The sequence below is a fragment of the Pipistrellus kuhlii genome, unplaced genomic scaffold (assembly GCF_014108245.1).
Source record: "Pipistrellus kuhlii isolate mPipKuh1 unplaced genomic scaffold, mPipKuh1.p scaffold_m20_p_1, whole genome shotgun sequence".
NCBI lineage: Eukaryota > Metazoa > Chordata > Mammalia > Chiroptera > Vespertilionidae > Pipistrellus > Pipistrellus kuhlii.
This window is the reverse complement of record NW_023425404.1, coordinates 66,481,249-66,507,290: the sequence shown is the minus strand read 5'-3', so window position 1 is coordinate 66,507,290 and position 26,042 is coordinate 66,481,249.

Below are 26,042 nucleotides of genomic sequence, written 5' to 3'. Positions count from 1 at the left end.
AATATAGGATAGGGAGTAATAGTAATAATAATTAATAATGGCATTTATTAAATCCTAAGTATATGAAAAACAATTTGTAAAGCATTTTTCTACATGACATATGTAGTTCTTAAAACCACTCTATGAAATAATACTATCATCAGCTCCATTTCTTATAGATAAAAAAATATAAACTCTAAAAAATAAAACAACAGCATAATAACAAAGAGAATGATAGGAAACTTTGGGAAGTGTATATCTATGGCCTTGATGGCAGTGATGATTTGTTTCACAGCTGCATATATCTCCAAACTCATCGATTTGTATGTATTAAATATGTCAATCATGTGGTTTTTTAAAAAAAATGATTACTTGCTTCTTATGGTATAACAATTTGGAAAATAATTCAAAACTTATCCTATACAGGTTGGAGCAAAAGTAGGTTTGCAGTTATTACTAGGTGAAACAGTTTATTCTTCTATTATTATTTATTAGAGGCCAGATGCATGAAATTTGTGCAAGGGGCTCAGCCCTCACAGCCCCTGTTTCATCTGGAAGTTCATCTGGAAGGATGCCAGGAAGGATGTCCGGAAATTCATTTGGATGTCCAGTCTAATTAGCATATTATGCTTTTTTTTTATAATAGATTATTATATCATTTATCATACAACCAAATGTAAACCTACTTTTGCCTCACCCTGTATATCTTTTTGTTAAAAAAAATAAAAGGTTATATTAAGTTTGGAGAAAAAATATAGAAGCTTTACCATATAAAAGAAACAAAACATTTTTGATTCAAAAAGAGTCTAGTAATTAGCTCAGTCTCAACAACTGGTTACAAAGCAGTGCCAGACAGGAACTCAGGCTCATCATACCCACTATGACACTTGAATACTAGTCTACTAACTTTCAGTATACATGTACCATTTACACTTATGGGTTTCAAAGAAGGAGGATAGAATAAATACCTTGGATACCAGATTAGGATAAAAAAAATATTTTGATAGGCTAATACAAGAAGCTGGAGCTGGACTTTAGCAAGATATGTCTATGCTTCAAACTGTTCAAGTCAAGGAAAGGAGAAAGGTGATTTAATTGGGCTCAAATTCATAATCAGAGCCTAGCAGCCATTGCTGACAAGAGTCTCACATGAGCTCTGCATTTTATGGGAAATCCGCATAGACGGAATTGCCAGCCTGCTGCACTGTGTTCCTGTCTCTGAGCCAAGCCTTAAAAAGGAGTTCCTGAAATCATCTTTCAATCAAAGGGCTGAGACATGCACTGTCCAATCAGAACTAAATAACTGTATACTCATTTTTATATTTACTGACCAATTGGAATAACTCCATAATGACCAGTAAGAAGGTATGTTTCTGACCAATTAGAACCAACCAAACTGAGAAAATTTGGATTCCTTATTTATATTTATTTAAAAGCAACCCCACTCCTCCCCCACCATGTGTCTTTGTGGAGAATATTGTTTACTGCCAGAGGCTGTTTCCTTGGATTAGAAACAGTTCATCTTAATAAAGATTCTCTTTTTAATGCTCCCCAGATTAAGGATTCCAGTAAGCATTAGATTGGTGGCAGCCACCTTTTGTTGACAGTGGCAAGGGTTTGGTGTGTGTGTGTGTGTGTGTGTGTGTGTGTGTTAGAGTAGGGGCAACCTATATAACAGAGTTAACCAATGACAGAATCATCTGCTTTTGAATAGCCTAAGTCTCTTGGTTCTGAAAGCATTCAGACTAGATGATAGTTGGAAAGGTACTATGGCTAGGATTTAATCACCAGATGCATGTATGAACTGGACATTTAAGTATCTTTCTCACCCTGATATTTTGCTCTCATGGTATACTCAGATGTTCAGATAAAAAAGAGACCAATGAAATTAGGAGGAGAGTCTCTTCAGCTTGTAGAATTATTAGGTTTTGCAAGGCAATATGTAATTCTTAACAGCCATTTTGTAAGCTTCCCCATCACAGGAGAACAAAGACCAGGAAGACTTGTTGGGCAGGAAATGCCAGACACCAAGAATCAAACCATATATGGAACTAAAACTTCCAAGAAGCACCCAGTTGCACATCCACGTTCCTGTTGACTCAACCCCACTGCCCAAGTCCACCAACCAACCCCCCAAACCCACTGAGAACACAAGCTTCCCGCAGTGGCGGCATATTAGGAGGAGACTCCAACGTCTGGGGGTTGCCATCACCCACCCAATACCCTTTGGCTTGGTGCTGTGTAGACCTTCCCTTTGGATATCTCCACCCCATTTCTTTAAATAAATTCAATTTTTCTTTATTCACCGTCTGAGATTGCTAGTTAGCCTGCCCGTGCACCGCCAACATTAACCTTTCAGTCACTCATTGGAAAATCCATCAAAAGAGCAACATGATATCTCAACTGACAAGCCTCACCCTGTGCACACCCTGGGCAATGCTCTCGTGTCACTGAGAAGCAAACTGGCCCACCCAGAATAGAGCTTCACTGGTCTTGATGCCTAAAAGCTGGAAGTCTCACTGGAGAAGTGAGCAGTCAAACAGGGCTTGTCACTGCTGATTAGTTAAATATTGAGAGATGCTGCTCTTTAAAGAAAGAATAAAAAGAAAAAGAAAAAAATGGGCTATTTCTTTGCCGAGATGGATGAGATGCACCAGCTGAGCTCAATAGCTGGAGGGTAAAGGTAAGTTGCCACTGTTGGCAGTGGTCACTTTTAGCTGGAGTATGCCAACAGTCTGCAGCCGTTAAAGCAGGCATAAGGGAGCCTCTTTCTTTTCCCTATCGGGATTGCTGGCCGAAGGAATAGTGTCAGCCACCTTCCAGGGTCCCTCCCTGAAACATATGTGGACTGTGATCACCAGCAGCCAACCTGGGCTTCTCTCCAGTCAGGGGCATCTGGTGAGGTCACCGTGGCTAAAAGGGGCTAAGACAGAAGATTTGATCTCAGAGCCAGTGAGAGAGAAAACCCATCAAATGCAGGTGCACAGAAATTAGGTGACAGCAGCTCCTGGCATTTTTGCTGCCTTCCCAGTGTCTCCCCACTCCCTTGCTCAGACTTGTCAGTCTGAAATTGGGGTTTGATAGGAGAGGAGCAGAAAGAGACTAGTAAGACGGAAATATTTTCAAATGAAGCTATGAATTTCACAGAATGCAAGAATCATTTTACACAGAGCAGCAGTTTATGGTTATTGAGGCGCTAAGGAATAGCACTGCCAAGAATTTACCGTGCAGGAGGCCTTCTCCGACAGGAAGTGTGCAGCGGTGGTCTCCCAGCAGCCTGATGTCACCCCGCCTGGTCAGGGTGGAAATGGGTAGAGCGTGGCTGAAGCTGACAGGAAAGAGAAGCAGGTATGTGAAAGCAGGGGGGATGTAATTTACACACAGTTCCCCACAGGCCAGGAGTGATAATTCAGATGAATGCTGCAGCTTTCTTGTAGCTCAGTATCCAGGATGTAAAATACATTTTATACCAGGGAGTAATATGCTGCAACTCTGACCCAGTTCGCCACCCCCTAAGTCCATTAGGAAACAAATGAAACTGTCTAAATAAAGAGAGTCAACTAATTGAGGTTAGGATTTCCAGAACAGACAGAGCTGAGACTCTAATTAAAGAAGTCTCTCAGCCTCACACTGGAGCAAAGGAGCTGAAATAGAACGACATGAATTCCTTCTGCTTTGCACCACAATAGCACCATCTGACAAGCCAAACAGCTGTCCAAGACCAAACATATGCTCAGCCTAGTTTAAAGTGACACAACATAAGCATTTAATTTACAGGTGTTTGAAGTATTATGATGTGCACATAAGAGATCTCCAGAGCAATTCAGATAGACAAAAACTAGGATTCTGGCTTTGCAGCTGACCTTGAATGCCAACCAACCAATTATAGGCTTTTTTAGATTCCTGGAATAAAAAATAAATATTCATTTTAGAAAACCAAAAGGCATGAAAAAGATTCCCTGAAACACTTACTAGGAGGCTTGGCCTCCATATTTTTGCTTCCCACATTCTAGTATTCAAAAAAAAAAAAAAAAAAAAAAAAAAAAAAAAAAAAAAAGCAGAGTTGTTGCTCTTTTGTTTGTTTACTTTGCACCTCAATATATTCATTCAAATCTCAGCAGAATCTATATTTTCTCTTTTCTTTCGATGGCTACACAGCCATGCAAAGTAACAGTTCTCTGCTATTAAATTAAAAATTAAAGTAAGGGACCAAAGCCAAAATAACATAGCTAATGAAAACCCACCAAATCAGATGCACAAAGAAACCTCTGGTTTATTAGGAAATGTCACTTGCCAACAGCTAACATTTGGACCGAGTCTTAGATCAGTGTCCTGGCCAAACTATGACAAAGCAGAGAAATCGCTTAAGCAAAAACAAGGACAATAAAAACAAAGGTTTTCTAAATTACTGTTGCCTGTGTCATTAAATTTCATATTGTGCATGGAATATAAATACATCACTTTGTTCTGCATGACAAGCAGAAGTGAGCATTCATACATTACTCAGCCACTTAATTAAGTGCCTGGGATATTTGCAGTTAGCAGAAACTAATAAGGGAATCACATTTAAATTCAAATCACTCCTCAGGGTAGCTGTCTGCAACATAAGCAAAGCTTACTGGGTAGATGTTCCACTAAATGCTCAGCTAACAGCTTAGATTCACTGTATTTGTGAATAAAGAATAATTCTACTTGTGATTAAAGGTGAGATTAAAATAAACAAATCTGTGAGGGATGTTTGAATGATGTTTTATTTCTCCTGTTTTAAATACACATTTTGCCTATTACTTTGTGTAACAGAACAAGGGTATGATTTAAGGCTTTGCCAGCACAGAGAGGAGGTTCCATAAAAAAAACAAATGACTATGCTGACCCTTTTCATGGCAGTCTTTCAACAGACCTGACAGTACCGTCCCTGCACCCGAGACAGTAAACAACGAATTATAAAGTCCCCATTCAGAAAAAAAAAAAAAAATGCAAGCAGGAAACAAACAGGAGGGTCACTGGAGGCCAAGAAAGGGGAGGAGAGGGGTGGAGGAGAGGAGGGACTCACATTTTTATAACAAGTAGCCAAGAACCCAATATTCCAAACTCTGAGAGGTTGCTCCTCCTCTAGACACTGCCCAAGAGTGAGTTTATTTTTAGTCATTTATCTTTATAAATTTTAACTTTTCTGGACTAAAAGCGTCCCATATGGTTTCAAATCTGCCCTTGATTTCAAACAGCCTGCACACTGAGCTTCTTCAAAATTTCAAAGCCATCTGGATGTCAGTGGTACAAATGACCTCTCACAATTCCTCACACGGTGTGGTTTTTCAGCTTCAAGAAACTCAACTCTCAGACACGGAAGCCGAGGTAAAGGTGCACAGAGGATCCTGTCGCTTGAAGGGAAATGCGCTGTAACCCAAGGCAGTTACAGAGTAGTGAGTGGAATAACTTAGATTCAATCATACACCCTTGTTCCCCTGCTCACAAAATTACATAATTTTACCTGCAATCATGCATCATTTTGCTTCAGAAAATATAAATTCCAAAATTCCAGATTGCATTCCAAGTAGAAATAAATCAAAGTAAACTTGAATATTTTAACATTGAATTTAGAATGAACATAATATTTTTTGGTTAGATGGAAATTTGGCATCTTCTGCAAGTCATAAAATCTTTGAAGCATAAATTCTGAGTGTCACAATAGGTACTGTCACACAGCATCACCTCAGATATTGTCAAGGTACCATCTGGCATTAGTTATATAGCAGTGGACAAAAAAGGTTTCAGACCATCCTCAACTCTTAAAACTACAGAGATCAGGATTCATCCCAGCACCAAAAATCAGGGATAGACAATTCATATGGTGCGTGTATATACAGAAACATTTTTCTGAGGATTTATATAGGAAATCAATAACCTGGTTATATCTGGAGAGAAGATAAGGAAATAGCTTTTAATCGTACATCCTTCTATACAATTTGAAATTTTTCCCATGTAGTAGATATTATTTTTTTTTTAATTTTTCTTTTTTTTAATATATATTTTATTGATTTTTTTTAAAGGAGCGGAAGGTAAAGGGATAGAGAGTTAGAAACATCAATGAGAGAAAGACATCAATCAGCTGCCTCCTGCACACCCCCTACTGGGGATGTGCCAGCAACCAAGGTACATGCCCTTGACCAGAATCGAACCCGGGACCTTTCAGTCTGCAGGCCGACACTCTATCCACTGAGCCAAAGTGGTTTTGGATAGATATTAATTTTTATGGGTGGGGAATTAAATTAAAAAGGTAAATTTACCCACAGCTCTTCTGTTTATTTGTTTGTTTATTTATTTATTTATTTATTTATTTATTTATTTAAAATATATATATTTTATGGATTTTTTACAGAGAGGAAGGGAGAGGGATAGAGAGTTAGAAACATCAATGAGAGAGAATCATTGATTAGCTGCCTCTTGCATAACCCCTACTGGGGATGTGCCCACAACCAAGGTACATGCCCTTGACTGAAATCGGACCTGGGAACAGATCAACACTCTATCCACTGAGCCAAACCAGTTTTGGCTACCCACAGTTTTTCTAATTGTTTCTCAACCACATCTTTCAAATAACTCAGTGTGAGAACACCTTTAACTATGCATATGCATCCACTGAAATCCATCCTATCATGAGTAACAGCCTTCTATGTCTAACCACACTTTCCCTTCCATCTGCCAACTGAAGTGCCTTCTCAGACATGTCCTACTACATTCACCTCATTCCTGACAGAGTTGCTGAAAATGATCTCTATGTCTTATTTGAGCTGTGAGTGAAATTATTATAGATACCTGAATATTAATGACATATTTTAAGACATCGATGATTCAAATATGGTAGGCTGGCTACTATCATATATAATGCCAAAAACCTGAGAAGATTCACACAATAAAAGGTTATTCATCCCTGATGTCATAGGGCAGTTTTGGACTACTTAGAAATCCCATTATACAAAATAAGACTCCAGATTCCTGCCATTGTGCAAATCAGGCATATTATTTTAGGGCCTTGAGCCCCTCCACATTCAGCCAACAGACGAATAAAGAGAGATCATGTATGAGAGAATTTACAGAAGCCCAGCCATGGAATTGACATTCAACACTCTGTCCATATTTTACTGGCCTCATTCAGTAGCACAGGACCATCTCTCTGCAAGGCAAATGCTATAATTTAATTGCTTGCTTAAGAATAAAAGATTAGTGAACACTATACTAGATTGAATCATCCTCATGTTTTCACTTTCTCCATGTATCCATACCTTTCACTATGTGACTTTGTAGTACTTCTCATGAAAGTGAGCAGTGCATATTTCCCCATCTCATTGGTATTGCATTTGGCCATATGATTTGACTTGGTAAAAAAAAATAAAAAAAAAAAAAAAAAAAAAAAAAAAAAAAAGCAGAAATGAAGAAATGACAAAAACAGAAACTTGAAGTGTGCTCAGGGAGTTGGATTTTCCCTTGGGCTCCTTTTTTTTACCTTGAGAAAAGCATCCCCCAAGGAGGATGAGACACATAAGCAGACCAAAGCCTGAGCAAAACATGAGCCTGGAAACAAACCCAGACAACTCACAGCCTGAAACTGAGCCACTTATGTTAGCCCAGCCTAGATCAGCTGAACAGCAATTTACCCACAAACCTGTGAGGGTAAGAATAACCTTGTTCTCAATTAGCTACTGAATTGGAGGTGAGGGAAGGCAAGGGGGCAGAGCTGCTCTTTATATACTGTTATTACAGCAGGAGCTCACTGGTACAAACACATAATAGTCTCTTATTCAGTTAGTGTCTGTGAACAATTATAATCTCAAACTATCTCCTTGGTAATCATTTCCAAGGGTATTTTGCCTTATTGTAACTCTAGACATTGTTGTACTTTGATAAATGTTGAGAGAATTATGAAGTCTAGTAAAATTTGGTGTAGAAAAAAAGAGTTAACAGCAAGAATGGTACTCTCGATAACACACTGTTGTAAGAGAATCCTTGAAAAAAACAGTCTGGGGCTAGAAGATTTTTATTACTTTTATGAAAAAGTGAGTTTTTTATTTCTGATTTCATTAGCCAATTCACATTTTATATTTCATTTTGTTTGATTGTTTTTCTTTGATTCTACATATAAGAGAAATCAAAAACAATTTTTGTCTTTCTCTGACTTATTTTTATAATACACTCAATGTCCATCCATGTTGTCACAAATGGCGAGATTTCATTTTTTATTTATGGCTGAACAACATTCCAGTGTGTGTGTGCGCGCGCGTGTGTGTGTGTGTGTGTGTGTGTGTGTGTGTGTGTATGTGTCTTTATCTATTCAGCCATCATAGATTATTTCCATATTTTGGCTATTGTAAATAATATAGCAATAAATAAGAGGGTGCATATACCTTTTCAGGTATATTGTTTCCTTCATATAAATAGCCAGAATAGCAGAATCTTATGGTAGTTCTATTTTTAATTTTTTGAGGAACCTCAAGACTGTTTTCCATAGTGGCTGCACCAGTTTACATTTCTACCAAGAGTGCAAAAGGGTTCCCTATTCTTGACATCCTTGCCACACTTACTTTTGTCTTTTTGATAAGATCCATCCTAACATGTGTGAGATGATACATCATTATGGATTTGAATTGCATTTCTCTGATAATTAATGATGATAAACATCTTTTCATATACCTGGTGGCCATCTGTATGTCTTCTTTAGAAAAATGTCTACTGAAGTCCTCTGCTCATTCTTTAATTGGATTGTTAGTTTTTTGCTATTTAGTTTAATATTAACACTTTATCAAGTATACTAGAGGCCCAGTGTACAGATTCATACCAGTGGGGTCCCTCAGCCTTGTCTCAGCCCTCTTGCAATCTGGGAACCTTGTGGGATGTCAGACTCCCAGCAGACTGATGCCTGCAGGCCAGGTGGAGGGACCCCACAGGTGCACAAACCCATTCACGGAGCCTCTAGTATGCATAAAAGATATTTGGTTAATCACTTCCCACCCTCCCCCGTATCCCCTTCCCTCTGAGTCTGTTCCATGTTCCTATGCCTATGCAGCATCTGTCACCTGGTGGTCAGTGTGTGCCATAGGTACCAGTCGAATGGTTGAATGGACAAATAGTCACTAAGGCTTTTATATATAGACTAGTGGCCTGTTGCAGGAAGATTCCTGCAATCAATAGGGCTTCCTGCTGAGGTCGCTGCCCCACCTGCTTCCCTTCCTTCTCCACTGTCCCGCTTCCTTCCCCACAGCTTCACTCCCTTCTGTAGGCTTGGCTTCTTTCTACACTGTCTTGATATGCAAATTAACTGCCATCTTGATTGGGTTAATTAACGTAATTGCTGATTGGCTGGTGGGTGTGGCTTATGTAGCAGAGTGATGGTTAATTTGCATATTACTCTATTATTAGGTTAGATGGTTTGCAAATATTTTCTCTCATTTCATACATTAACTTTTCATTTTTTGGTGGTTTCCTTTATTGTGCAGATGCTTTTTAGTCTAATATACACACACTTGTTCATTTTTCTATTTGTTATTTATTCTTTTGGTGTCAGATTCTAAAAATCATCTCCTAAACTTATGTTCTCTACCTTTGTTTCCTTATAAGAGTTTTATGGTTTCAGGTTTTACTTTCTAGTTTATAATCCTTTTTAAGTTAATTTAGGTATATGGGGTAAGACAATGGTCCAATTTCATCTTTTTTGCATGTGGCTATTCAGTTTTCCCAACATCATTTTTAAAAATCTATCCCTTCCCCATTCTTGGCCCCTTTGTCATAAATTGACCACATATGTGAGAGTTTATTTCTGGGATTTCTAATTTGTTCCATTGGTATATGTGTCTATTTCTATGTTAATATCATACTGTGTTAATTACTATAGCTTTGAAATATAGTTAGAAATAAGGGAGCATAATGTCTCCAATCCGACATTATTCTTTTTTTTCCTCAAGATTGATTTGGATATTCAAGGTCTTTTGTGGTTCCATATATATTTTATTTGCTCTTTTTATTTGCTCTATTTCTCAGAAAAATGTCACTGGAATTTTGATAGGTATTGCATTGAATCTGTAGATCACTTTGGGTAGTATGGACATCTTAATAATATTGATTCTTTCAATCCATGAGCAAGAATATCTTTCCATTTATTTGTTTTCAATTTCTTCAATTTCTCCTATTAATGTCTTGTAGTTTTCAATATACAAGCCTTTCACCTCCGTGGTTACATTTATTTGCAGATATTTTATTATCTGATTCAATTCTAAGTGAGACTGTTTTTTTATTTTTTATTTTTGAAAGTTTTTTGTGGTATGTAAAGTGCAAAAGTTTTTTGAGTATTTATTTTGCATTCTACTGGATCCATTTAGAAGTCAGAACATTTTTTTGATGGAGTCTTTAGGGTTTTCATATACAATATCATGTGATCTGCAAATAGTGACAGATTTATTTCTGTTCCAATTTGGATGCCTTTCACAGCAGGTTCTCAAATAATGTATGTTCATTCTAATACGTTTCATTAAAGCTTTAAAATATTTCTTTTTTTAAAATATATTTTATTGATTTTTTACAGAGAGGAAGGGAGAGAGATAGAGAGCTAGAAATGTCAATGAGAGAGAAACATCCACCAGCTGCCTCTTCCACACCCCCTACCGGGGATGTGCCTGCAATCAAGGTACATGCCCTTGACCGGAATCAAACCCGGGACCTTTCAGTCCGCAGACTGACACTCTACCACTGAGCCAAACTTGTTTCGGCAGCTTCAAAATATTTCTATAAAGTATCTTTTTCCTCATTTGGGTTTATTTCCCAATTGTCACTACAAATATGTGATAAAGTTGGATGGTTGGGAACTAAGGAATTCATCCTGCAGAGGTTTTTTTTTTTTTTTTTTTTTTTTGCCTCCACTTCAGCAGGCTACCTCCACAATTAATGTAAATTTAGTAACTTTAGTTAATAAAGTAGAAGCTTAAACCATGGACTAAAATTAAATTTACCAATGAGCAGGAAAAAAATGCATTACCTACATATACAGATCTGTGTGATTTCACTTTATCTTATTAATTATACAATTAAGTTTCATAATAATGTTTAACCTGCATAAGAGAAAGCAATTCATTAGAATAGGAAGTATAACTGAAGAAAGAGGACATTCATTTTAAAAATAAGAATCAATGCATTTGCCTTGGCTGGTATGGTTCAGTTGGTTGAAGCATCATCTAACACACTGAAAGGTTGTGGGTGCCACTCCCACTCAGGGCACAGACCTGAGTTGTGGCTTCAGTCACTAGTTGGTAGGGATCCATGCAGGAAGGCAACTGAACAGTATTTCTTTCTCTCTCCCTCTCGCTCCCTTCTCCTCTCTCTAAAATTAATAGGCATGTCCTTGGGTGAAGTTTAAGAAAATAATTATTAATTATTTAATAAAATAAGAATCAATGAATTTCAAATTGTGAATGTGCTACAACTTTTTATAAACAAATATAAGAAATTATCTAAAGACTTCTCAAACTTTCCCTAAAACTTTGAATTTCATATATGATACAATTATGAAAAAAATCGCTCCAATTGCATAAGCTATTTAACTTTGATAAGTATAAGTCTATGTTTAATCATGAAACAAAGTAAACTTTAAGAAGTTTTCTGTACCTGGACTCTAGTGCAAAGGTATCATCATCTCTCTTACCCTCAGACTCATTTACCTTAGTAATCAAAACAATAAGAAATAAAGTAGCTCAAGATGAATGTTGTTTAAATTCTTGTACAACTAAATTTTTTGTCAACTAAATGATAAATCAACAGAATGTTGAGTTCCCACAGGGTTTGGAGAATAACAGTTTAGTGGTGACTTGTAGTGGGAATAACAATCACCACTTCATGAGCTCACTGGAATTCGTGACACCTGCTCCACCTATTGAGTCAGCCTGTGGTGGGTGGGTGCTGGAAAGGAAAAAGAGGGTGAAAATGAAATTTCCATGACCAAAATAGGTCTGGTACATTTAGCTCCTATGATTTTTTTCTATTTAACTCTTCTGAGGAAATTTGAGAATAAAAAATGCTTATCATACAAGTTTATTTTAAATAAAAAGTATATAAATGCTACCACTTTTTCATATGTCTTGCTATAATGTTTAATTTATTTTTAACTTAGTGCTATGTTGTACAGCTAATGGTAATCCTCCTCTATTTACTTTCACCCATCAAATAGCACAAAGGTAAGAAGTTAATAAATGTTTTTGAAGTTAAGCTTGAATATGATAGTTAAACATAAAAGCTGAATAAGACATCATTGTCCTCTAACGAAATAGGTTTTGCCTCTAGTCCTTATTGCTTCAATAATAACTTAAATTGAGAGATATTAAATAACTTTAGCATAACGTATATCTGAATAAATGGGGAGAACTTTTAGACCTACACAACTTTTAGAAGATCTTTTCTGCCATTAAAGCCATTATCTCACTCTATGTGGAATCTAATGAACAAAAATAATTGATAAATAAAATAGGTTCAGAAACATAGAATTATAGAAAAGACTGATGAATCACAGAGGGAAGGGAGGAGAGAGGGCCGGAAGAGATTAATCAAAGAATTTATAGGCATATACACAACCCATAGACACATACAGAGTGGTGAAGGCTTGAGGTGGGGCATGATCCAGGTGAAAAGGAGAAATGGGGGTTGGGAGGAAATGGTTGATATCTGTAATACTCTCAACAATAAAGGTTTAAAAAAAAAAAAAAAGCCCAGGAAAGTCTTCTAAAACTCTCCTGCTTTGGGCAACACCCACAGCATTGAGTCTGTAAAACCCATTGCAGTAAGCATTAGTTTATTTGCAGACAAGGAGAGATAATTCTCCAGGCTTCTATAATTTCTTGCATTATGTACATTTATGAAATAGCAAATAGCATTAGGTAAACCTAGAACTATATTAGTATCATTGATGAAATCTGTGTTGATGAGGCAAAAAGCCCATGCAGACTGCATTTAAAGGTGTAAAACTCTTAGAAGAACAACTTAGCATTATATTGAGGAAAGAAAATTCATATTGAAGGGTGACAAAAACAAAAAAAACCAGGTTCAAACATAGGAATATCCTAGCTACAGTTGGCCAGGGACCTCAGCAATATCCCAATAAGGAGAGTTCAGTCGTTAATACTAGACTCACCAACATGGACTATCCTATATAATAAAGAGCAAATATGCTGATTAGGCTGGACAGCAAAACAACCTTCCGGACAACCTTCCTGATGAAGTTGGGACTGCAGGGCTGGCCGATGCTGCGAGGGGCTGTGAGGGGTTGTGAGGGCTGGCTGAAGCAGCTGGGGCAGTGAGGGCCAAGCCCTTTACACAAATTTCATGCAAGTCGGGCCTCTAGCCTATATTATAACACTGTAATGGCCAAATGACTGGTCACCAGGAGGTGCATTGATGGGTCCCACAGCAGTGTGGCAGGTCTGGAATCCCGCAAGTCTGGGGGCCTGAGGTGGCATGGTTTATCTGGGTCTTGCACAATTTTGTGTTCTGGGCCTCTTGTCTATAGAATAAAAGCCCAGTGACTGTCACGGCAGAATGACTGGTCGCTATGACACGCTGACTGCAGGGGCCGCCACCAGTGCTGTTGCTGAGCCCAAGGGCCCTGGGGCCCATTGCCTGGCTGTCACCAAGACACAGGTAAAGAAGAACAGAAAGGTGGCCAGGGTGAGCGTGCCGCTTGAGATGAAGGCTCTGTGGGATGAATTCAATCAGCTGAGCACCGAGATGATCGCCACCAAGGCTGGCAGGTCAGGGCACCCCTCTCCCTGCTGTGACCCTCCCCATGTGGTACCAGTCTCAGGCTGCGGGCTTTGGCCCAATCCACGTCAGCAAGACTAAGAAGTGGGGCCGGGGGGACACAGCCTGGCCACTTGCAGGTCCAGTTTCTTCACTCTCTGAGTCCCACCTCTAATGGCAGCCGCCTGGCATGCCAGACCAGAGGGTACTGTTCAGGAGGTCAGGAAGGTGGCAGAGAAAAACCCTGTGGATCTGCCATCCTACCAGCAGCCCAGGATTCAGCACCGCCAGAAACAGACTCGCTCAGAGCACACCAAGCGTGGGGGGAAGGCAGCCTCCTATGAGGGGCCTTGCCACCAGCCAGCTCCGGGGGATCCCACCTCAAAGGAAACTTGGTCTTTGGTTCCTTAGTTCAGTCTATCTCAGCTAAAGAGGAGCAGCTGAGCACATTTTAGCGGAGAGTTAAGGCTCTAAAGCAGTGTGTTCTGTTCTGTGGAGATTGCTACCCAGTTGTGTTAGGCCTAAATTCCAGGTGATTGTGGGGCCTGGCTGGCTCTGCCACTGGAACCCACATCTTCCACCTGGCCTGTATTTATTGTAAGGGCACGAAGAGAAGGGGAGCAAGTTTTTTGATGCAATGTATTTGACCAACAGACAAAGGTGAGTTCCAGACTGTGTCTAATATAGTCACAGAGACACCAGCTCTGAGTCTGCCTGGCCAAAGGGAGCTCAGAGCCTGTTTGCAGAGCCTTCTGGTGGTTTCTCTTCCCTTTCTGAGGCCATCCTCCCTGGTAAGTCTGGGGCCCATTCTCATATCTAGATCATTGGGTTTTCTTCAGGACCCTCCCCCTAGCTGGCCCTGTTCCTGATAGGCCCCCAGCCCCACCCCGATCTGGGATGGGACTGGCTGGCCAACTTCCAGTGGCCCATCCCCCCTGCCCTGCCCAGCCCAATTGCCTCAATCAGTGCAAGGCTGCCAGACCCCACCCATACACAAATTCACGCACCAGGCCTCTAGTTTAATATAATGAGCTTAGCTATTTCGACCCCATTCTGTTTTACTTATATATCTCATGCTTAATAGAACCTTTTCAAGTACACTTAGTTTAAAATTGGATTCTGATACCTAAATGCTGAGACTGAGCTCTTTAGGAGAATCCTTATTCTAAATGAATTTAGTGATAAATAGAGGTCCTGCCTCTCTAATCCAACACAGATTTTTAGCATGCACCTTTGTGAATCTGCCCAGTGGTATAGCTGTACAAATGCTATTCTTGCTGAATAATCTAGAGTTTGAGTGTCTGTAGAATATCCACTGGGAATTGTTCCAAGACCTAGATCTAAAATATTATACACCAAAATAAATTGAGTATTATTAGATTACTAATGACCTAGTTATTTTCTATCTTCATTTCTCAATGGCATTTAATGAAATGATTGTAAGCAACCATAATAATACAGAGAAGAAGTCAGGAAAACCCACATATCTGCCCATTTTTTGTTACCATTTTTTTTGTGTGTGTGTCTGTTTTACTTCATTAAAATTTTATGAGTCATCATTCCCAAACATTTGCCAATATCAAACACAAAATTTGCCCTAATTTGCACCCATCAACAACTCTGATGGTAAAATAGGTCATTTTTTTTTGTCTTTTCACCCACACAAAACCATTCCATAAGTCACTCTTGATGTTTTCCTTCTTCATCACCTTGAGCCTCTATAGCCCCATTCCTGAACATCCTATTTTTACACATATGAAAACTACTGAGACATTGAAGACACAGGGATGATGCAGTTTTACCAAAACTGCAGTGATCCATGTTTTTTATTGTGTGCAATATGCAAAAATTATAAATATTCTGTAAAGCATGAGGTTGGATAAATTAATGCTCTCTTCTAAAGGATAAGTTTGCATATTTTGGTACATGCCCTTCATAAATTTACTGTGCAACATTTAGGTAACCTAAGAGTTTCTGTATATATTTATTGCTTCATTAAGAAAATCGGATCAACAAAAGTAATATGAGTTTCTACAGAACAATTAATGAAAATGTCAGCAAAGGAATACTTGAACTTTGTAAACATAAAATGATCATATAAAAACAAACTGAGTATTTAGAGAATAGTGCAATTGTTTGTGTTATCTTTTGGTCAGATTATAATTCTTTTAAAGTAAGTGATTTTGCTTGAAAATATGATAATTTAATGTAAAAAATTATTTCTATGCTAATAAAATAATTGCATTTAATCAAAATAGATGTTATCAATTCATATGTAAAAAATATATAAGGGGCACATTCTTATATACAAAAGCAATAAAGGAATCTACATTATAGAACCTTTTTTAAAAAAATGGCCATCAACATAGTAGTGGGTATATCATGGTTAGAAAACTCTTATAGTGACACAATTGTTATATTTTCTGTTGGAACTCTGGGTAGAAAATATTAATTCTACACCAAAGTTCATATAACAAGAAAACACTTTAACAATGATCTAACTGTATAAGGGAAAAATAGCAAATAAAACTAAAACACCTGAAACAACACAGACACTCCACTGCATTACCACGGCACTAATTTCAGAAATCCAAGAGAGCAAATGCCATCTCTGACAATGTTACACACAACTTGTGTAAAATCTGTTCTCAGCCTTGAATTGAAAATTTTCTTCTCTTCAATTGGTCTAATGCACATGTGTCAAACACAAGGCCAGCGGGCCAAATCCGTCCCGCCAGGCCTTGCAATGTGGCCCGCACCGCGCTGTCATCACTGCACTCCGCTGCGTTTCCATCACAATGACAGTTTATGACTGTTCAGTAAACCATTCGGCCCGCGATTTAGGCTGGATTTTAGATTTTGGCCCCTTCTCTGATTGAGTTCGACACCCCTAGTCTAATGGCTGAGAATACAAAAGCCTAGAGGGGGCGGGGGGGGAGTATCACTTAGACAATAAATATTATAGATTCACTAGAGGCCCGGTGCATAAATTTGTCCCTCAGCTGGCACTCCAATCTGGGACACCTTGAGGGATGTCTGACCGCCTATTTAGGCCCAATCCCAATGGGCAGTCAGACATCCTTCTCACAATTCAGGACCGCTGACTCCCAACCGCTCACCTGCCTGCCTGCCTGCCTGATTGCCCCTGATCACTTCTGCCTGGCAGCCTGATCACACCCTAACTGCCCTCCCCTGCCTGGTCACCTCCAAATGCCCTCCCCTGCAGGCCTGGTTCCCCCAAATGCCCTCTCCTGTCAGCCATCTTGTAGCAGTCATCTAGTGTCCACATTGGGGTGACCATCTTTGCCCACATGGGGGCAGCCATCTTGTGTGTTGAAGAGATGGTCAATTTGCATATTACCTCTATTATATAGGTTTGGTATTTCCATCCATACATTCTGCATGGATAGGATCCTTTCTAATCTTGGGTTTACAGAGAATATAATTTTTCAAAAGCCACACTGGTAGTTGAAATAAATATTGCAGAAATATAGAGGTTGATTTGAATTAGGAAAGAGTTATGTTGAATTGGCAGTTCACTCAGCTCTATAGCTACGTTTGTACTCAATTCATCCATCAACCATCACACTTTTGTTTCCTAGAGATACAATGCAGAGAGCTCTTTGTTTTTCTAAGCAGAGACTTTCCAAACAGCTGAAAAGACGTGTCTCAGACCTTTTCAATAGGGTTGACTAAGGAAACACAGGTAATTAAAGACCAGGGCCACGAATGGCAAGAGAGAGTATGTGCTCCTTGCATAGTGCTGGGTTCTTAGTAGATATTCCAAAATATTCAGAGTTAATTAGTAAAAACCATTCCCATATCACGTTTCTTATAATCAGCATCACTGGGTTAGAAGTTTTTCATCTCTCATTGTCCTTGCCGATCATCAAGATGACATTTAAAATGAATAACATGAACATGCACTTGAGTTCATTAGCATTTAATGTTAATAATATAATTTGTAAGCACTGTACCAGTTTCAATTTATGATATAAAATTATATTACAAAGTGCTTTCCTATAGATGGTATGCACAATCACAGTGACTTTTTTTCTTTTTAATTTTGAACCTGTGTTTTGAAATTCATGTTGGTATTTACCTTACCCTCCCACTAATGATTTAGCCCAAAATTTTCAGGGAAGTCCCTGGAAGACAACAAAGGCACAAAGCAGAATCATTCTAGAACATAGTGTAATTTGTAAGCACTGTACCAGTGTAATTTGTAAGCACTGTACCAGTCCCATTAATAGGGGAAGGGACCTTTCAGGAGAAGGAGGGCAAAAAATACAACTTTTTGCAATTTCCCCTTTAATTACATCTATCAGTTATGGGGTTGGGGGAAGTATGTAGCTGCATGGTTTTATCCTTAAAATTTGCCCTGGTTCAAAGAACCTAGGAAAAGAAAAAGGAAATAGCATTTACTAAGAACCTACCATGCCCAGAGCACAACGCTTCATGGCTTGTGTATTATAATGTCAATCCTTACCTTACTCCTGAGAGGTAGGTGGTGGTAACTCTGTTTTACCAATGACAAAATTGATGCTCACATCGGTTAGGTAACCTGTTTAAGAGCACACCTTTAATAACAAAAAGGGTTCTGCCAAGTGGCAGCTCTTGACAGTGAAGTAAGTAGACTGGCTCAGAAACAAGAAACAGTTGCTGGAGTTTATCCTGGCTTCTAGGACTTATGGAAAGAGAAGCCTAGACTCTTTTTCAGAACTCTGTCCAAAAAACTTTAAAGAAGGACATTCATTTTTCTTATTGAAAGCAAGACTATCCATTAACACGAGAGAACAGAGTGAGATGTTACACGAAAGAGAGAAGCCAGAGACACTGAAAAGGGGAAGAAATAGGGAGTCCTTAAACCTAGGACATCTGCCTTGGTAAATAAAAAAATAAATAAATAAATAAATTAAAAAGAAAAGAAAAGAAAAGGATATCATAAATATTCATTTCCTCTCTGAAGGACTCCATCAGTCAAATGAAAAATGTGGCCCAAACTATTAGGGTTCAAAATGGAATTTAAGATGAGCCAGTTATCCCATTGTTCATGTTATCAACTGACTGATAAGTTTGTGATCAACACAGAACACTAAAATATGAATTATTTAAGTGGTTTTAGAAATCAAAGTTATTAGGCTGAACTATTTGAAAATATCACTTTTGTAAATCAAAAGTGATTGAATAATAAAACTTCATATGGTTACACAATATATTATTAAGTTGTTAACACCAATCCAAACATAGGAGACCCAAACAATGATTGGTCAAGTAGGCTAATAGCCGTAAGTCATTGTAAAATACAGATTGGACCCCCAAAATCTCTCTGATAAGCCAATTTGCAGGTGGATCACTCCCAAAGGCCAAAAGCCCAGAGTTCTGAGATGTTATTCAGGAAACAGGCCTTTGCCATGACAGTAATTTGACACACTGCAAAGCAAAACACATGTGAACAAAGTCTACTTCCCCCATGCCATGGGCAGTTTTTCAGGCTAAGCTAGCTGACTTAGGCTTAACTATTCTCACAGCTGTGGCAAAGCTTTAGTTAGAACCTCACTCTAATTTATATTCAGCCAATAATTGTGTGAAAGAACGGATTTAATTTTAAAGGGCAGGCCTTTGAGGTTTTAGCATAACTAAGCCTGTATTAACATGTTTGCAATAAGGGCTGAAGCAATCTGTTCACTACGGCCAATTCCAGTGTACAAGCAACCCCCTTAGGTTTTCTACCACATGCTTGATAGGCCTGTTCTCCATGGCAGAGACAGAACGTATCCTGTAGGCTCCCTATGCAACAAGAGGCTGAAGCAGCATTTAAATTTGATCCTTGGAGCCAAGGGGGAAATACAAAGCTTTCCAATTTCAGGAAATGAGCTGGGATAAAATTCAGCTGATATCCCTGTTACACTTAGAAGGACGAGGAGGCAGACAAGCCCAAGAGGAGGTAGTTACAACTAACAAGGACTGAACTGTGGATCTCTAAAGTGGAAATCTACTGCCAATCCTCATTGTCTAACAGCACACAGTGTGGTGTACTCCTGGGGAAATCCAGGTTCTCCACACATGGAGACTTATCGATTGTTTTCCCTTCAGAGTACACTGGAAATGCAGACTTTTTAAAAAGTATTTCCTTATTTCTCTAAAATTTAAAGAGCACACACATTGCACTAAATGCTGTCCTGGACATTAGGTCCTGATCTGATATTAAAAAAAAAAAAAAAAAAAAAAAAAAACCCTCAAAAAGAGAAGCCAAGAAATATTTAAGAAGAACCATGTCACTATAGGAATGTAAGCAGTATTGGGAGGACAAATATGTTCAATACAGAAAAATTCCAGTAAGAAAACAGACCTCCAATGTATAGAGTCCAGGCAATTAAGACACTAGCCAAGAGAATTTAAAAGTGTTGCCTTTTTAAGAGTTTGACTTTCTCCTTGAAGGGATATGAGCCTCAGTGTTTTTCTATATGTTACTTCCTCTTCCCCACCTAAACTCTTAAATTCTTTTTTTAAAAATCTTTATTGTTGAGAGTATTACAGATGTCCCTCTCTCCATCCTCATAGCCCCCCTCCATCCGGTTCCCTCCCTACCCCAGGCCTTCACCCCACTACCATCTGTTTCCTTGGGCAATGCATATATGCATATAAATTATTTGTGTGTTGGAGTGATGGTCAATTTGCATATTACCACTTTATTATATAGGATCTATCAGGCATTAACTTTTATGTCTTATATAAGTCAGAGATACACTGAGATGCATCTTTTCCCTTTTTGGTACCAGTTGACATAGCACCACTTATTAAAAAGACTATCATATTATCAATGAACCTGAAAGTTAATTTTGTGATAAATCAGTTGGTCACTCATGTACAAGCCTGACTTTAGGCACTCTACTCTTTTGTCATATATTTTCCCTATCATTTTGTCTATATTATTAAGCTATTATAGCCTTAAAATATCTTTAATTTCATTGTGTAAAACATACAATTTTATTATTCTTTTTACAAGTTTCATGGTTATTTTTCTACTTACTTTTGCATATAAATTTTATAACCAATTTGTCAATTTCTTCAAAAAATAGGAATTGTATTGAATCTAGATGAATTTATGGTAGAATTAAAAATCTTTACAAGAATGAGTCTTCTAATGCATAAAGATGATATGTCATTTACTTAGTAAGGTATTAAAATTTTATCAGTGCTTCACATTTTTCAATGTATGATTCTTGCATATTTTTGTTCTATTCATTTTCAGGTACCTGATGTTTTATGTTATGGTTAATACTACAATTTGAATTTTTATTTTCCATTTGTTGCTGGAATGTAGAAGCACAATTGAAGTTTTTTACACTGAATTGTATTCATCAAGCTTGTTGAATTTACTTATTTATAGTAGTTTGATTGCGGACTATTTAGGAATTTCTCTATATGCAATCATGTCATCTTCAAATAGGTCTGTGTATCCATGATTGAGAGGTGATTGCCCTAAATTTTTCATCTCACAATCTTTGTCACACATTTGAATCAAGTTATTAAAATTCCAATCTTGTTCTAATTTCTGAGTTTGTGCAAAATGGATATGTTCTTTCCTTAAATGATAAAAGAAAGCTATTTAGTCCTGAGAAGATGGGGAGATTTTTTATAACAGATATAATTCTTTCACATATATCAGATAATACAGATGAGCTTTTATTTCTTCTTCTGGAATTTTAATAAGGAATTGTCAATTTTATTATTGTACAGCTATTCATAATATTCTCTTATTGTCTTTTTGATGTAAGAATTGGGGTTATGTCCTAATTCTTGACATTGGTCATTTATGATTTTACCCTTTTTTCCTCATTATTATTGTTAGGTTTAGATCAATTTTAAAAAAATTTTTCAAAGAACTACCTTTTGTCTGTGTTGATTTTCTTTATTTAATGTTTGTTTTTATTTTAATGACCTCTGCTCTTATGTTATTTCTTTCATCTTATATTCATTAATTTTGAAGCACTAATGATCTTAGCTGTAATGTAATAAATTTACCTCTCATCTGTTTTATCTATATCTCATAAATTTCCTATGCTATATCATCATTCATATTCTCTTCAAAGTAATTTACAATTTTGCCTCTGAGTTCTTCCTTGATTCATAGATTTACAAATTATAGTATCTCCAGGGATTTTTCCTAGTTACATTTACGTTATTTGTGCTAGTTTAATATCACCATGGTCATAGAACATAATCTGTACCATCTTAATCTTTTTAGTTTTGTTGAAGTTTATTTGTGTCAGCAAATAAACAATTTGGGTAAATGTACCATGTAAGTTTGAAGAACATTTGTAAAGAATGTCATCATTAGTTGTTGATTTTCTAAATATACATCAATTAGGACAAGTTGTTCACTCTGTTGTTCAAATCTCAAATATGCTTATTTTTAGTCTGATTAACAGCCACTGACAGAAGTGTGTTAACATCTCCCACTGTAATAGTGGATTTGTTCATTTATCCTTTTAGTTTTATCAATTTCTGCTTTGTATATTTTGAAGCAAAATTTTTTGTTTTATACAAACTTAAGACTGTGATATTTTCTTAATAAATTAACCCCTTTGTTCTTATGAAGTTTCCCTCCTTAGTTCCAGTATCTATTGAATTAAAGTTTAATTTCTCTAACATTAGTATAGCTAAATCAGGTTATCTTCATTTAGGATTTGCCTGATATATTTTTTTCCCATTAATTGATGTTTAAATTCTCTGATGTTTAAATTCTCATAAGGAGAATATAGTTTTTTTTTTAACCCTATCTGAACAACATTTCCTTAGTACATTTAAAACATTTATATAAAATATAATTACAATTTGGTTTGTACATTCCCTATTTTTTTTCTATTTAGTCCATCTGCTTAATGTTCTCTCTTTTTATTAACTTCTTTTAGATAACATCATGTTTTTATTAGTTCTTTTGCTTTTTGGAAATAACACATAGATTATTATTCTTTTACTATTCTTAGAGTTGTCTTACCAAGTATTACAACATACATCACAAACTTATTAAAATCTAATAAAATGTTCTTAGTACTTTCCTGATCCCACCTGAACACAGAACTTTTAAATTAAAGTTATTTTTATTCTTTTCATATTATTATAGTAGCACTTTCTAGTTCTATATATAATTTAGCCCTACAATATATTATTATTTTAGCTACTCTATAATATTTTATATTTACTTATCTATCTATCTATAGATGATATAGATATAGATAGATATAGATATAGATATAGATATAGATATAGATATAGATATAGATATATAGATATAGATATAGATAAAAGGCTAATATGCTAAGTATCCAACTGTCTGACTGGGTCACTATGACAAACACTGACCACCAAGGGCAGACACTCAATGCAGGAGCTGGCATGATGCACTCAGAGAAATGGCACTGTGAACCTGGTGCCCACAAAGCAGCACTTAGCTTCCTCCAAGTGAGACACATGCCCTGCCACCACCCCAGAGCCACAGCTCACAAAATTGCAGCCAATGTTGCCAAGACCCCATGGCACAAAATATGGCCCACTGTCCAGTCACTGTGGGCACTGGGTAAAGATGTAATGTAGCAACACCTGGCTTTTTCTCCGTAACAACAACCAGCCTCCTTGCAGTTTCTTCAGCCCAAGAACACAGCTTGCTTTAGAGCCAGGTGCAAACATTTCACACTTTAAACAAATGTCTGTGAAGCATTTCCCCATGCCTCATCTCATTGGATCCTCACAGAAGTCCTGGAGTAGGTAGATAGAAGACTCGGTGGAATCCTATTTTTCTTTCATTAGCTGGAAAATGGAGATAGAAAGTTTAGAAACTTGACTTGAATGAAAAGAAGAAATGGTGGACCTTGAAAATGACTTCAGGTTTTCTCACTGCACAGAATATAGTAAAACTCTGCTGCAGTTAAGTATTATATTTTAGCCTTTATTCTTCTTGTGTGATATAATATTTATATATATAAAATGCTATATATATAAAAGGCTAAATTGACTCACACATGAAAAATACATATAAAGCTCTTGCTGGCGCCAATCACACGTTTGTTTTGATCTATCATTGTCGATTGTGAATTTGGTTGACACTTATATTATAGAGAAAGGGCGAATAGCAATATAAAAATATTTCTTCTAATTAATTTCTTTTCTATGTGCACAAATTTATGCACCAGAACACTAGTACATTTATATTGTCTGGTGTTATTTATTCCCTACATCCCTTCCACATTTCTATTTGGGACCATTTTTCCTTTCCTTTTAGTTTGTTTTTAATGTAAGTTTTATGGTGGCCAATTAGCTCTGCTTTACTTGTCTAAAAATTTATTATACCTTATTTAAAAAAAAAAACACACATATTTTTGGATATAGAAATCTTAGCTGACATTTATTTTCTAGAAATACTTTTTTTTTTTTTTTGGCTTTCATCATTTCTTCTGAGAAGCCAGCTATCATTCCAATATGCATTTGAAAGCCATGGCTTCTTTTATTTTCTGAGTGCTTTTCTTTCTTCTCTCTCTCTCTTTTTCTCTCTCTCTTGAACTTAACAATTTTACTATGATGAGTTTTGGTGCAGTTTTCATTATATTTGTCTATTCTAGAATATACTGTTTTTTTGGGTTTTTTTTTATCAAACTTTTAAAATTTTCAATTATTTGCCTTCTGTATTTTGCTCCTGACACATTTTTTCTCATCCTTCTTTCTAGGATTCCAATTATAAGTTTATATTAAGGCTTTTTAGTATGTCTATGAGTTTCATTTGCTTTTTTATTTTATTTATTTTCTCTCTGCATGCAGTATTTTTTATTGACCTAATTTTGGATTAACTCATCCTGTGTTTTGCCTTGCACAATCTCTTACTAAATTCATCTTTTGAGTTCTCTAGTTCTGTATAATACTGCTAGCTGTGAAATTTCCATTTAATTTTTTATCTATTTCTTTGTATTGATTTTGTTCATATATTTTTTAGAGTGTTTGTTTTATGTTAATCCTCACATGATGATATTTTTTCCATTTATTTTTAGAGAGAATGAAAGGGAAGGGAGAGAAATATCCATGTGAAAGAGACACACCAATTGGTTGCCTCCCACACACAGCCCAACAGGTCCATAACCCAACCCGCTATCCAGGTATGTGACCTTCACTGGGAATCAAATATGAGACCCTTCAGTGTGTGGGCCAATGCTCCAACCACTTAGCAACACTGGCCAAGACTGTTCATATATTTCTTAATTTTTAATATTTTAATCATAATTAAATATCTTGTCTGCCAACTCCAATATATGAATCACACATAAATCAGTTTCTAGTGGATGAATTTCCCCTTTTTAGCAGCATGTTTTATTTTCTTTGAATACTTAATAATTTTTTGTTATTTTCCAGATATTGTCTCTAAAACAACCCTAAGGCCGAAACCAGTTTGGCTCAGTGGATAGAGCGTTGGCCTGCGGATTGAAAGGTCCCGGGTTTGATTCAGGTCAAGGGCACATACCTTGGTTGCGAGCACATCCCCATTGGGGGGTGCAAGAGGCAGCTGGACGATGTTTTTCTCTCATCAATGTTTCTAACTCTCTATCACTCTCAATTCCTCCCTGTGTAAAAATCAATAAAATATATATTTAAAATAAAAAATAAGATAAATAAAAAATAAAACAACCCTAAGAGCAACAGATGGTATTATTGGAAAGTTTTCCTGTTTTTGTGATGTGGTTTCAGATTTGGTTATATCAATATAACCAAAGAATTGAGCTGGCATTAGGCACTACTGAATAATTAATGAGACTGAGTCTACCTCTGTTCATCCAGTTCTGGCATGACCTTCCTAAGGTTTGGTGGAAAGATTGGTGAGTGTTTGTTTCCATTGTCCTAAAAAATGCAGATGATCAAGTTCTGCCTCTAAGAATTCTGAAAATTCATGGTCTTTACAAAGACTCCAGTAATGTGCTTGAAACCACCTACTTTCCCAATAAATATTGTGTTCCCCAATAGATAGTGCAAAGTATTTCCCTTTGCTCTTTGGCTTGATTCCTCTATTCTTTGTACATTGTCTGCATTCAGAAAACATTCTATTGTTAAAATGTGTTGTGCATCTAAGGCTCATTAAATTTCCCAATTGTTCCAGCTTTACTTGATACCTTAAGGCCTTCTTAATTTGTCTTTCCTCCAGTAGATGCTCCCTGCCCAGTCTAAGCACAAACTTCATTGTACTTTCAAAATTCCCAACTGCTACATTGAAAACAATGGCTAGTGATCATCTTCTCACTCTGCAAAGG